This window comes from Bombyx mandarina, chromosome 08 (assembly GCF_030267445.1).
Source record: "Bombyx mandarina strain Sakado chromosome 08, ASM3026744v2".
Lineage (NCBI taxonomy): Eukaryota > Metazoa > Arthropoda > Insecta > Lepidoptera > Bombycidae > Bombyx > Bombyx mandarina.
In genome coordinates, this window is record NC_143215.1 from 15,045,718 (window position 1) to 15,060,398 (window position 14,681).

General features: G+C 40.6%; 1 protein-coding gene across 3 annotated transcripts in view; it reads right to left on the reverse strand.

The window, feature by feature from the left end:
• Positions 1-14,681, reverse strand: part of retm (real-time) — a 70,762-nt gene that overhangs the window by 14,979 nt on the left and 41,102 nt on the right. The gene's annotated exons all lie outside the window — the stretch shown is intronic.

The window sequence follows — 14,681 nt, forward strand, 5'->3', positions numbered from 1 at the left end:
TTATTCCTAAAATATCGAAACGCGGAACTACCGGTGCTGAAAGAAGTTAGACCAATAAATAGATAAGGAAACACAATATTTAGAGTTTATCTTCCATTTAATTATATCACAACGGCCTAAAATTGTAACGGCAACAGCGACGAATAAAGTCATGGCGCTCCGCCCTCGAAGAAATAAATAATTCAACAAATGTCCTAGATTACGAACCACCTCTTTTTATATTTAAAGTTGATTATAATTGGAATCCGTCCATTGAAGTATTTGTAATTTGAAGAATTTAAGCAACACAAAATTACGCTAAATACCCCCAAAACATATCAACCTCACTGCATATCTGTATTCATCGTCGTACCAAGCATTCTCGGATTAGCAACCTTGCCGCATTACACAACTCGATTTAACTGACATTCAATTTTAGACTCAACAACCCAACTCAGTTAAGTGCTGTGGCCGAATCGTAATGCAGACGAACATAAAGACGCTTTTCGCGTTGTTGTCGTTGGGACTTATGACCTTGAGTATTGCGAAATGCGGTATTTCATCCCTATTGCGACGCGCGTATGAAATTTATGTTCGAAATAGTGCACTTTCGAGTTTGTGCATTCTTCTGTTGTGACGTAACATGAAGTTTTGTATTTGAAGTGTGTGTGTGGGTTTTGATATATTGTTTTCGGTGTATAGAGAATCTGTAGGTACTTGTGTGTGTATCAGCTGTAGAGCGGTCACTATTTCGCACGTTGGCATAAGACATAAAAAGCTAACTACTTTCCTACCTTAGCGAATAAATTTGAGTGGCTATGTCAGCGTAACCCTAACGTGTATGTGAGCTCTCGGGGCGCAAACCAGGAGGCGTTGCTAACACTGGCCCTAGTGAGAGCAGTGCTTCGCAGAATCTACCACCGGATCGGAAACGCGACCCACTGAGAAGATCCGGCGAGAAACTCAGTGGATTGTAAAGCTAGCCATAACACAACCGATGAACGAAGACATGAACAAAAGAGAGGACTCAGTGGAGCCTATCGTTTATTATAAATACAACACAAGTCGTCTACCTCTAACTCGTTAGCATTTGCTTCCGGTTATTTTTAGGCATTATGCATATCGCTAATTGGTGGTGGGTAGGCAGGTAGTTACTGGTGGTAGGACGTTTTATGAGTCCGCACGGGTTGGAAACACACGTTGCGCAATGCGTTTCTGTTTGAGGGGTTGGTCACTATGTAACTGTAACTGAAGTCATATGTTAAGGTGGATGGCTCCGTTACGTTGTAGATTTCTATGGGCTGTTGTAACTACTTAACACCAGGTGGGTTGTGTACTTGTCTACTCATGTATGCAATAAAAAAGAAAAAAAGAAAAACATGAATACCTAAGTTGTGTACCACCATCTTGCCTATTTCTGCTGTGAAGACGGTTTCCAGTTTTAGGACAGGTCAGTTATTGTATAATACAATATGAGGCTTCCAGCTCCTGTTTCTTGGTTCGTTACCGCAATCACGTAGTGGTGTATCTGGATTCTGGTCCACAGTTGCCATCCTTGGTGGTAAGTAAGAGGCAAGACCATGGTCATAATGATAGTTCACCCATCTATGCAATCTTCTTTTTCTCCACCTTATCCCACTATGTGGGGTCGGCACAGCTAATTTTTCTCTTCCATTCTCTTCTATCAGCCGTCATCTCAACACTCACTCCTCTCTCTCTCATATCGTCATTCACACACTCCATCCATGTCTTCTTCGGTCGACCTCTTCCCCCTCTACCTTGCACTACCATTTCCATACATCTCCTAGTCACATGCATCTTCTCTCTACGCATCACATGTCCATACCACGCTAACCGTCTGCTCCTTAATTTGTTGTTTACCGGGGCCACTTTCAAACTTCCTCTGATATACTCATTCTTTATCTTATCCATTCTTGTCACTCCACACATCCATCTCAACATTCGCATCTCGGCCGCATGCACTCCTCTTTCATGCTTAACTTTCGTCGCCCAACACTCAGATCCATACAGCACGACAGGTCTAATGATCGTTTTGTAAATTTTACCCTTGAGCTGAAGGGGCATTCTACGATCGCATGCTGTTGCAGAGACCTGTCGCCATTTCATCCAACCAGCGTTTATTCGATTTGTGACGTCCCGGTTTATGTTGCCGTCGTTCTGGAGTATAGAGCCGAGGTACTTGAAGTCGGAGCAGACTGGCAGGGATACACCATCTAAGGCGATTGGCGTGAAGTCTGAAGAACCACCAAAATCACAAAACATGTGCTTGGTTTTTGTTCGACTGATCTTCAAACCCACGTTTTCCAACCTTTCTTTCCATTTTGCCAATCTCCTCTGTATCTCAGGCCCTTCCTCTCCAACGAGAACAATGTCGTCGGCGAACAGCATACACCAAGGCGCCTCTTCCTGTATGTCCGATGTTAGGGCATCCATTATTAGGATGAACAGGTAAGGGCTTAAAGCTGATCCCTGGTGTAAGCCTACCGCCACACTGAACTCGTCGCTATCGCCAGCTGCGGAGCGTACGTACGTACTAGCTCTACCGTACATAGCTCGAACAAGCCGTTGGTATTTCCCTGGCACTCCTTTCACTTTCATGCTCCACCACAAAACCTCACGGGGAACCCTATCATACGCTTTTTCTAAATCAACAAACACCATGTGCACATTTTTACTTGCACGGCGATATTTTTCGCACAATTGGCGCAGGCAAAAAATGGCGTCCGTTGTACTGCGTCCCGGCATGAACCCGAATTGGTTTTGTGATACCTCACTCTCATCTCTCATTCTTCTCGCTATCACTTTCTCCCAAGCTTTCATACTATGTGACATGAGCTTTATTCCTCTATAATTGTCGCATACCTGTATGTCACCTTTGCTCTTAAATACAGGCACGAGTGAACTTTTGCACCACTCGTCAGGCATGGCCTCTTCTTGAAACAATTTATTGAAGAATAAAGTCAGCCACGTGCATCCATCCGCTTTCAGAAACTTCCACACTTCTATTGGAATACCATCTGGTCCAATAGATTTTCCATTCTTCATATCTTGTACAGCCTTTCGTACTTCTTGCATACTTATTTCCCTTACTACCCCAGTACTACCCCAGTTCACCCATCTATGCAATGTTTTTTTTAAATGCCTTACCCCATCAAACTTCACTTACAAGGTTTTCTTATATAAAAAAGACTTTCTATGCAAGCGAGTGACGTAAAATTAACTATTTTATAATCAAAACACGTAATCTATATATATTAAAATGAATTGCTGTTCGTTAAGTCTCGCTAAAACTCGAGAACGGCTGGACAGATTTGGCTAATTTTGGTATTGAATTATTTGTGGAAGTCCAGAGAAGGAGTAGATAAATATGAAAATGCTCGGAATTGAATAAAAATAACAATTTTGTTTTCTATTTGATGTGTTCCCCCCCCCCCCCCCCGTCGGACGGATTTCTTTTGTTTGTTTTAAGTTTATTTTATACAATAGCTTAGGTTTTTTATTTATCGATTGAGGCACTAAGAAGTTTTTTTTTATGATTGAAAGATTACTAGTGGCCAGTTTCACCAGGACAGGTGGCACTACGAAGTCTACCGGGTCAGCTAGTTCTGTATAATTTTCGAACGCTAAAAGTGAAAGAAGATTTTTTTTTATAAAAGATATGATTTGACGAACGCGCGTGGGAAGACAATACATGTTTACGATGCGTCCGATGGTTACGTGACGTCACGGAGGACACACGGGTCAAGTTCAGGCTTTGCTATTGCATATACGTGTACGTACAAATAATCCATACGCGTTTCTACGAACCGAATGGTAAACAATCGACGTCGCCCAAAACACGTCATTTCGGGTTCTCCCGATCCACTAACGGTGCTAAGGTACCACAAGCACCGGTGACCGTTCTCGTCGAACCCGTTACTTGTAACGAAGAGTTCGGCGAGTAAATTAACCCACAGCCCATTGAGTTTCTCGCCGGATCTTCTCAGAGGGTCGCGTTTCCGATCCGGTGATAGATTCTGCGAAGCACTGCTCTTGCTAGGGTTAGTGTTAGCTACACTTTACATTAGGTTATTTACATTACACGCAAAATAAGGAATCTAGGATAAAATTATTTTATTACCATATTTGGCTTTTGCGAAGGTTTCCAATACACACTATAGAGCAGTCACACGTCACCAAGTTACGATAACAGTCATAAAATCAGATTCCTTTTGCTTCGTAACAATATCCTCCTCTAACTCAGCCGTCTATACTTCAAAATCCAATAACAATGTTATCACTGAACTAATTAATCGGCTTATTGTTTCGTAATTCCTCGTACAGCAGGTGGAGAGCGACTAATTGGATGATATTACTGCGTTACAATACAGAATTTTGTTTTAGGGGTGATTTGTTGATGACCTTATTTTCTTTTTTAGGGGGTAATCAAGTACTACCACTATTCATACCCTTGTGCTCGGCGTGCTTTCGAAGACAAACATCTACCTGGGTAGGAGAACTCTGAGTTAGCTACTAGTGACCACATCGAGTTTAGAAGCTTTTATACTTGCTTCACTACAAATGTTTATGAACGGGTTATTTTAGTTTTTATTAACCATTTTTTATTACGGATGAATTAAAGTAGTCTATTTTTGTTTTTTATTGCTTTGATGGGTGGACGAGCTCACAGCCCACCTAGTGTTATGAGGTTACTGGTGCTAAACAAGACGGCAATGGCAATGTGCGAACTCACAACTCGCCCAAACAGTAGTAAAATAAGAATATTTTGAAAAGTATTATATCTAAATTATTTTTCAATACGAATGACGAACAAACATTACCAATGTTAAAATTTTTCCACAGCCAGGATTAAGGGTGTCGCGTAAATTATATTAATGGAGTCCTTTCTACAATCGAAATCAAATAAAATTTTGCGAATCCAATTAAAATTAATAAGATAGAAACATTTCAAATCTGCTGGTCCCTGAAGAAATTCATAACTAACAATAAAGGATGAATGTAATGGTTAACGACTTCATTGCCATTACCGTAGTGTAGCGCGAAAGGGATAGCTATATATCCCCACATTTCTTTTAAAATACGACTTACATCATTATCATTCTATATCTCCATGGTATTTTTAAAGATCTCTTTTCTATTGTCTAATGTTTGTTGCGTATACACAATCAAACATAAAAAAATATTTCTATTGTGTTATTTTGCACCCATCTACCCACAAACAAACACCCACGCCGCCGCACCGCAGTGACGCGCGTTATACGCCCACCCTCTTCAATTTCCGAGCTTCGGTTTACAATGCGAAATGCTGAATTATACACTGGTACCTACTGGCAAGGTACTGGTATTTTGTTTTCCTGAAAATTGTTTGTGAAAAAATGGCCACTTAAATTCATTTGAAATGTACTACTATATTAAACTAACTAGCACGATTGCAGTACCGTCGTTATCAGTTATCAGTCAGCAGTTATCATGACATCGGGTAGGTTTTTATTTTTATTGCTTAGATGAGTGGACGAGCTCACAGCCCACCTGGTGTTAAATGGTTATTGGAACCCATAGACATCCACAACGTAATTGCGCCACCCACCTTGAGATATAAGTTCTAAAGTCTCAAGTAAATTACAACGGCTGCCCCACCCTTCAAACCGAAACGCATTACTGCTTCACGGCAGAAATAGGCAGGGTGGTGGTACCCACCCGCGCGGACTCACAGGAGGTCCTACCACCAGTAAATACCACCACTAAGTACCACCAGTAAAGGTTCCGAAATTATTTGCCTATGTAAAATATAGCAGTTTAACAGACCTTTACTATATTCCCCAAGTAGAGAAACAACCGATTTTGAATACAACTTGTATCTGATAGCATAGTTTTTTTTTTTTTTTTAATTTTTTTTTTTTTTTTTATGATTGGAGGATTACTGGTGGCCCGGAGGCCTTTCCAGTTTCACCAGGACAGGTGGGCGAGCAAAGGCTCAGCCAGGAGGGGTGGGATTTGCTAACAGCTGCCCGAGCGCCTCCGAAGGAGACCTAACAACTCAAGAGTAGCTGCTTCGCGAATGAATCTACTACCGGATCGGAATCGCGACCCGCTGAGAAGATCCGGCGAGAAACTCAGCGAGCTGATTCATGGGTTAGGTTGCACGGCGAACTCTTTGTCGAGTTCGACGAGTACGGTTACCGAGGTCCCTAAGCCTGCTCCTAGAGCTGAAGGCGTCTAGTGCAAAGGTTATTGGATCTGATGGATCCGTAAGGACGTGTCTAGGGCGTCGACGGTGACTGGCTCCTGCATGATCAGGATTCGGGGAGTAGTCAGCGGCGGCTACGATAAGGCGATTATCATGACGCATAGCCTTATCGAAGTAGGATAGCATAGTACACGGTATCGTTTCATGCGTTATCCTTTTTTAAGGGCACTATCAAACCGCGCCTCCGAAACAATCATAGTACCGAACCTCAATTAACATAATATTTCAATATAATTCTTTACGGCTGGTAGGACCTCTTGTGAGTGCGCACGGGTAGGTACCACCACCCCGCCTATTTCTGCCGTGAAGCAGTAATGCGTTTCGTCTTGAAGGGTGGGGCAGTCGTTGTAACTATACTGAGACCTTATATCTCAAGGTGGTTGGCGCATTTACGTTGTAGATGTCTATGGACTCCAGTAACTTAACACCGCGTGGGCTGTGAGCTCGTCCACCAATCTACGCAATAAAAAATAAATAAACACATCTGTCATATTGCCAAAGGTACTGCTTCGTCAAGACACGTTCGATGCTATTGAAAATGAATTTGAAGACATGACCGAAATAGAACCGTTACCCTCAACAGTTAAATAATGAATAGGGTATAGGGCAGGGGAGATCCCACCTAAGTTTACATTGTCATCAGTAAGAGAACGACTGAATCGCATCTAAGGGATTTATGGAGCTATGCTATGCTGTTCTAAGCTTTACTTAGCTAATTCGCAACTCATATATTTTGTTTGGACTGAGTTGATCTGGTGTTGAGTGGTTACCAAAAGCGATTAACACTACACTGAGAATGCCGAGCAACGACTGGTCTACCTTCAAAGACATAATTCCTCCACATCAGAAATAGGCAATCTATATCATTCTACCCACACGTTCACACTTTACAATTACAAAATTTCTTGAGCGCGTGTTGGATACATCTGCACATCATTTCATACTAGTACACTAAGCACATAAGCTTATAGGCCACAGACACTAAGTCTCGTGGAAACAAGAGATGCTGATTTACGCATTATCACGTTTTGTTGCAAACACAGCAGGTTTCATGCGATACGTAATAAGCATCAGTCCACACGCTCCTATCTACATATCTCGCACTAATACTCATGCATATCGCCCTTATGTGATAGCAATCTTGGTTGCTGTAGTTTGTAGAGTAATCTATACTAATATTATAAACCAGAAGAGTTTGTTTGTTTGAACGCGCTAATCTCAGGAACTACTGGTACGATTTGAAAAATTATTTCAGTGTTAGATAGCTCATTTATTGAGGAAGGCTATAGGCTATATAACATCACAGTAAGGCCAATACAAGTGGAGCACAAATAAAGAATTTTTCAAAATAGGGGTTAAAACAACATTCCATAAACCAAAAATATTTTCACTTTCTACGTAAATGAAGTGAGGGTAAGATTTAGCGTTATGCCATAGCAACTATTCCACGCGGACGGAGTCGCGGGCAAAAGCTAGTATCATATTATATAGTAAGTGAAAGTTAGCTTAGTAGGCAGGGCAGCAGTATTAATTTTCCACCCTTGCTCTGTCATTGCCGCGGGTACACACACCTGTGTTACCCTGGCACCCTGACGCCCACACGTTCCCGTTCGTTACGGCCCGCATTAATTAATGTAAGTCGCCGGCGGCTACCCGGGGATTTATTACGTCACGAACACACGACTAACATTCGGAATATTTAATTAAATTCTCCGCTTTATCTGCAAGTATAAATTATGTACGTCATTTTAGCATTGAGCGGAAAATTTTTAGAATTCTAGCTCAAGTTGCAATTTAAACTTTAAGTAAAACGCCTGGTTTTGTTGTGTGGAAACTAAGTGAATCGATCCTAAGCAATATTTTTCCACTTCTCTCTTGCCTTTACTCTCCTAAGTGGGGCCTTCACTATTCATCCAGAGACCTCCCCTATAAGAGTTAACTCAATGCTCACTCCAATCTCAATATTTCATGAGGTCTTATCTTTCCCTATATTAAGTTTGACTACTATATCACGGGGTTCGGGGTAAATTTCCGATCGCCGTCATTACCGTTATGAAACATGTAGGTATTTAATTATCTATATATTAATACGTGAAGCAAAAACTTTGTACCCCTTTTTACGAAAATTGCGGGGACGGAGGAGCATGAAATTTCCCACACTTATAAAGAATATAGAGAAGGAGTGCACAATGCATTTTTTTTTTTATTTAACATAAAAAATACATTAAATCAATTAAAAAAAAAACATTACACATACTACCATGTATTTGACATACGCACGCATGCATACTATTTGTTTATTGTCAAACTTTTCGTATTGATTATAGTCTGTGGTCAAATTGAGAATTGTCGATTACCAGGGGACCACTAGTTTTGATAAATATAGTCAGCTTTACCTATATGGGTAAAGGGCAAGCTCTGAATTTCTTGTTGATTCTTCTGAACAATGAAACTGCATTCCGAATCAGTGGTAAAATTATGACGATTTGAAAATACCTCTTTAATATAAAATAAAAAAACTACTAATTCCTGTCAATTCCAACGATTCACTACCTCAAATCTGAGAGTTGTTACAAACCGTGATGTGTGAGTCAAGTCTATTATAATTACACGATTATATTTGTAATCATTCCGGGCGTATTCCGCAGCGACAGCAATGTAATCCAATATCATTCAACAACAAGATTTAAAAAAAAACAATATCCTTCAAAGACCTTCGTTTACTCCGTCCAATAGAATCCATAGCTTTTTAAAGGTAAACGGTGTTGTGTATTCTACCTCATTAAAAACTTTTGCAAAACACCCACGTCTCTCAACCGAGAGAAACGAAGTTTCCCGGTAGAAAACAGCCTTCGACCTCAAGGCTTTAGAAACTTGCCAGGGACTGTGTTCTATATTCACTGTTCTAATTGCTTCTAACATGTTATAAAAAATATAAATTGTTATAACAAAATGAAAAAAAAGGCTTTACTATAAAGTAGAACTTAAAAATAAAATAGACCAAAATAATGATTAATTTGGCTGTAAAAAAAAGAAGTTACAACAGTTACCAAAATGTAATAAAAAAAAAATTGTGCCGTTTTAGGCAGACGAGCATACAGCCCACCTGATGGTGAGTGGTTACCGTCGCCCATGGACGTCAGTAATGTCAGGGTCAGAGCTAAGCCACCGCCTACCGTTAGATATGAGATCTTGCTTCAAAAGCATTCGCATCTCTAATACTATTACTGCGAATGAGACAAAAATTACCACTTACAGTACTACGAGTACTTCAACGGTAGGATTTTTATTTCATAGCTCAATATATTCTAAGAGAATTCTATTACGTAAAATCCTCAGATATAACAAGTAGATCATAATATCAAACCAGGTGAAAAACCCCTTTTATAGAGTTCACTGGTAAAACCCACAAAACAAGAAATAGAAAAAAATAAACAAAAAACAACATAAATAATCGCTAATCATTATATTACACTTAAAAACCTTATCACCACTCTCGTTGTCCCAAGAATATCAGAGGTGCAGAAACTAAGAGCACAACGACAACCGCACACGCGACGACCATACGAAAGTTCTGCCAACTCCAAACATCTACACTGACCTGGGTCCTTTGGTCACAATCGCAGGGCCTATATTTTTCCATGTGTTTCAAAGAATCCTCAGAGTCAACATCGAATATCCCATCAGATAATCCGCCAGCATTTAAGCCGCCTTTTCGTTCACTCTTTCGATTTTTCAGTTGGATTTTGGAGGAGCTCCCTGATAACAAATTAGAGGACTGGGGTTTTTTGGATAAACAATCATGTTTAGATCTGGTCATAACACTGCCGCTCTTCTTAATCACAGTTCCAGATACTTTGAACTTCGAACCCAATTTGGTAATCGATCGTGAACTTTTCGATGTGGTCGGACTTAGACTTTTATCTGATGAGGCGCGTTTTGGGAAAAAGGTCTTGGATATGGATTTGGAGGCTTTTGGACGGGATGTACCTGTGGAAGAAATAATTTTGTAGGATTTATGGGAAATATAGGATATGGATTTAGAGGATATAGAGTAAGATTGTCGGGTAATTAGTTGGTTCTGCTCTACCTTACACATTTTCGTAATTAAATACTGTGGACCACAACTGAAATCTGAATGTGTGAATTTGTTCACTTTCTATGAAAACTTTATAATTTAGTTTCTTGCTCTTAAAAACATTATCCAACAAAAGACACTAGTAGTTTCAGCAATGACACGTTCATATCGACGGGTAAAAGGATATTTGATCTAAGCTACATTTTTGCAACTTTACAGTAGAGCCATTTAAAGTTTCAAATTTGGAAAAAGTATTATAACAAAAAAGTTCTTTAGCTATTTGAATGGAAGTACACTTTATTGAGGTTCAATTAAAAACATCGAACTGTTGATGCTAATACCAAATAAAACGCACCTTTAATTGCAAAGATAAATGTCGCGTATTGTACGATATCTCGCTTAACCGAAATAGCCTTTCACCTCTCGATATGATATACATGTTGTTAATCTACCATCCATTTCTGGGACACATTGTAGGTTCAACCAATAGCGTTTTACCATGCATACGATACATACATGCAGTATAACATGTCGTATAACGTCTGCCTACCAGGGCAATAAAAAAACAATGTACAGGGTGGCCCATAAGTCCTTTGAAAAGTAAAATTTGAATAAAACGAACAGGGCGCGCGTGAGCGGTGCAGGGGAAGCGGGGGGAGTAACTTCGGTTTCTGGGAATTTAGTCGCGATGGAGCGTTTTACCGGAGCGGACCGTGCGTTTTGTGTGCGCGAGTTTTATAAAAACGACAATTCGGCAACCGTTGCGCGGCGTAAATTTCGAGAACACAAAGGTTTACACAACTTTGACGACACTCCAACTCTTCAAACGATTAAGAACTGGGTTGCTAAGTTCGAGGAGACCGGTTCGACGTTAGATAAACCGCGGTTGGGTCGCCCAAGGACGTCACGTACGGAACAAAACATAGACACAGTGACACAGTCTATTCGCGAAAATCCGACACAGTCAACTCGTAAGCGCGCCAGAGCATTAAACGTATCCAGGACATCGTTACAACGGATTTTGAAGAAAGATTTACATATGCACCCTTACAAAATTCAGTTGGTTCAAGAATTAAAGGAAACTGACGGTATTCAAAGACAAAATTATGCGAATGAAATGTTGAATCGGTTTACTTCCTTCAATAACATAATGTTCTCTGACGAGGCTCATTTCCATCTTAACGGGCATGTTAGTAAACAAAATTGCCGCTATTGGAGCCCCATCAATCCAAAACTTAAGCATCAGAAGCCCTTACATAGTCCGAAAGTGACTGTTTGGGCCGCTATGTCAGCCCATGGTATCCTAGGGCCTTACTTCTTTGAGGATGGCAGAGGGCGCGCAGTTACTGTTACGTCGGAGCGATATGTGGCTATGATCGAAGAGTTTTTCATACCAGAATTGCAAAACTTTTCAGGCTTTAATGCCAGGACGTGGTTTCAACAGGATGGGGCCACTTCTCACACCTCTAACACTGCTATGCCCGTTATCCGTCAACTTTTTCCTGGCAAAGTTATCTCTAAGAGAGGAGACATTTCCTGGCCTCCACGTAGTCCAGATCTGACCCCGATGGATTTTTTTTTGTGGGGCTACCTTAAGGCTAAAGTATACGACACAAACCCGCGGTCAATTGAGGCCCTAAAAGAAAACATCCGCAGAGAAATGACAAGCATTTCAGCAGTGACGTGCCGCGCAGTCATCGACAATTTTAGACGTCGTTTGCAAGAGTGCCGTGATCGCAACGGATTACATTTAGGAGATGTTATTTTCAAAAAATAATTCCCGTTTTTTAAGCTTTTTATGTAAATAAAAATTTAATTCATAATGTAATTAGTTTTATTTTAATAATTTTTTTTTCATATCAAAGGACTTATGGGCCACCCTGTATTTAGCACTTAGCTAATTTTATAAAGTATCCGTGCACCATAATCCGTCTCCTGAAAGGGTAAAAATGAGCCAGGTTTGTACATTGTACGCCAGGCGAGGCACGTACTCTCTTCAAGTAGACGAATTAAGGACGTACTTTTGATGAATCAAGAATAATGGCGAGTTGATCTCAAAATGAGAGTGCAGTTTTCAATGTGAAATCTGTCACTTAATTTGATACATTATCAGTTTGAGTTTAGCTCTCTTATCTCTTTCTCTTGTAATTGGATCGACTGCAACATGGCAGTCATAGAATGGACCGTGTTATCGTATCAAACAGTGTCTTGTTTTACAACCCATTAACTAACCTACATGGTAAAATCATCTACCAACACAGTCACGTTAAGTACATATTCATATATGTTACCTAAGGACAGACGTACGCAATAAACGGAAAAACAGCAATGTCTGCCTACTAGGTAACGAACGCAATTCCTATCCTTGAGGGTTTACTGGTGGCCTGGAGGCCTTTCCAGGGCGGGATTTGCTAACAGCTACCCGGGCGCCTCCAAGGGAGACCTAACAACTCAAGAGTAGCTGCCTCGCAAATGAATCTACTACCGGATCGGAATCCCGACCCGCTGAGAAGATCCGGCGAGAAACTCAACGGGCTAATGCTTAGGTTTGATTGCACGTCGAACTCTTTGCCGAGTTCGACGAGTACGGTTACCAAGGTCTCTACTCCTAGTGTTAGAGCGGAAGGCGTCTAATGCAAGGGTTATTGGATCTGATGAATCCGTAAGGACGTGTCTAGAGCGACGACGGTGAGTGGCTCCTGCGTGATCAAGGATTCGGGGAGTGGTCAGTGGCGGCTACAATAAGCCGATTATCATGACGTCCGAAACTCCTTTTATGCAGAGTTCTATTGAAAATTAGGGGGCTACGTCAGAAATGACTACGTGATTTGCCAAGTCTTGAACTTTTTGATCAAGAGTCACTTTCACAGCACTGAGAAACGAATTTCTACTAAACTTTTCACAAAGATCGGTATAAATTATGAACTTTGAGAATCGATTCGTGTCCTCGAGTATTTTCTAGTGGGCGGTACAAGTGTCCTCGGGATGTACGTTGAGGACAAACGCCCTCGGGGAAATTAGTCAGCGATGTGTAAGACTAAAATAGTCTGTTTCTTTGAAAAACAATCTTATGATTCTATCGGAAAGTTGTATCGCTCAAACAACTGTATTATAACAGATGTTTTATGATAATTTTCTCATATTATTAATTTTGTTACGATAAATAAGGTATTTTTTGATAAGTAAATTAAGCATTTTTGAAACAACACAAATGTTGAAAATGTGAAAAAGTCGACAAACACACATCAACATAAGGCCATATAAATTGATACACAATCTATTGACAACGTCGAAATGGTCAATACGTATTACAAGTATTTAAAATTTCATACTAATAATACCTTTTGCTTCACAATGTTCATGTGAAAATCGACATGTGTCTCGCAAACTATATAACTAACTACCCACCCACACGTTTCATTATGACGAATTGTAATTCAGTTCAGTTCTTAAGCTGGAGCTCATAGTATGTCTGTTCTCTATCTTTCTACAACACAAGAGTTAGAAAAGGATGGACGATCAGTAAAATTTCAGACGATTTGCGGGGTTTTTTTTAGGATTGAAGGATTACTGGTGGGCCAAAGGCCTTTCCAGTTTCACCATTACCGGTGGGTTAGCAAAGGCTCAGCCAGGAGGGATGCTATTTGCTAACAGCTGCCCGAGCGCCTCCAAAGGAGACCTAACAACTCAAGAGCAGCTGCTTCGCGAATGAATCTACTACCGGATCGGAATCGAGGTTTGCGGGGTTTAAAGATGCCGTATAACGTAGAATGCTACTACAGCTTAGACCCCTAAACGCATAAAGCCTCGTAAGAGAGTTATATAGCAGAAAATAATTGTCCCACTGAGTTTCTCGCCGGATCTTCTCAGCAGGTCGCGTTTCCGATCCGGTGGTAGTTTCTGCGAAGTACTGCTCTTGCTAGGGCTAGTGTTAGCAAATTCTCTCAGGTTGAGCCCGTGAGCTCACCTACCGGTCCGGGCGTGGCTGGAAGAGCCTCTTAAACTACCAGCGAATAGGTAGGGAAAAACAAAGCAGAAATTTGGTAAGGCTGCCATTACAAAAAGCCTGGACTACTTCTAATTCTAAAAATTAATACAGAAGGTATAATGATAAGAGACGGCGAAGTTTTAGTTCGAAATATTTTTTAAAAAATTAATGAATTTAGCATTTTCTTCGGCTGTCCCAGGCTGTAGATGCAATTAAATGTTTTGCCATTTCCAATACCTAACAGTTTTACAGTGGTCAGGGTCGACTAAAGTATTGATCGTCGACATTCGCACTGTGTGCTAACTGCCGCCAAATTCTCTACGACAATAACGTATTATTATCCTCCTAATTGCGTCGACTGCCGAGAG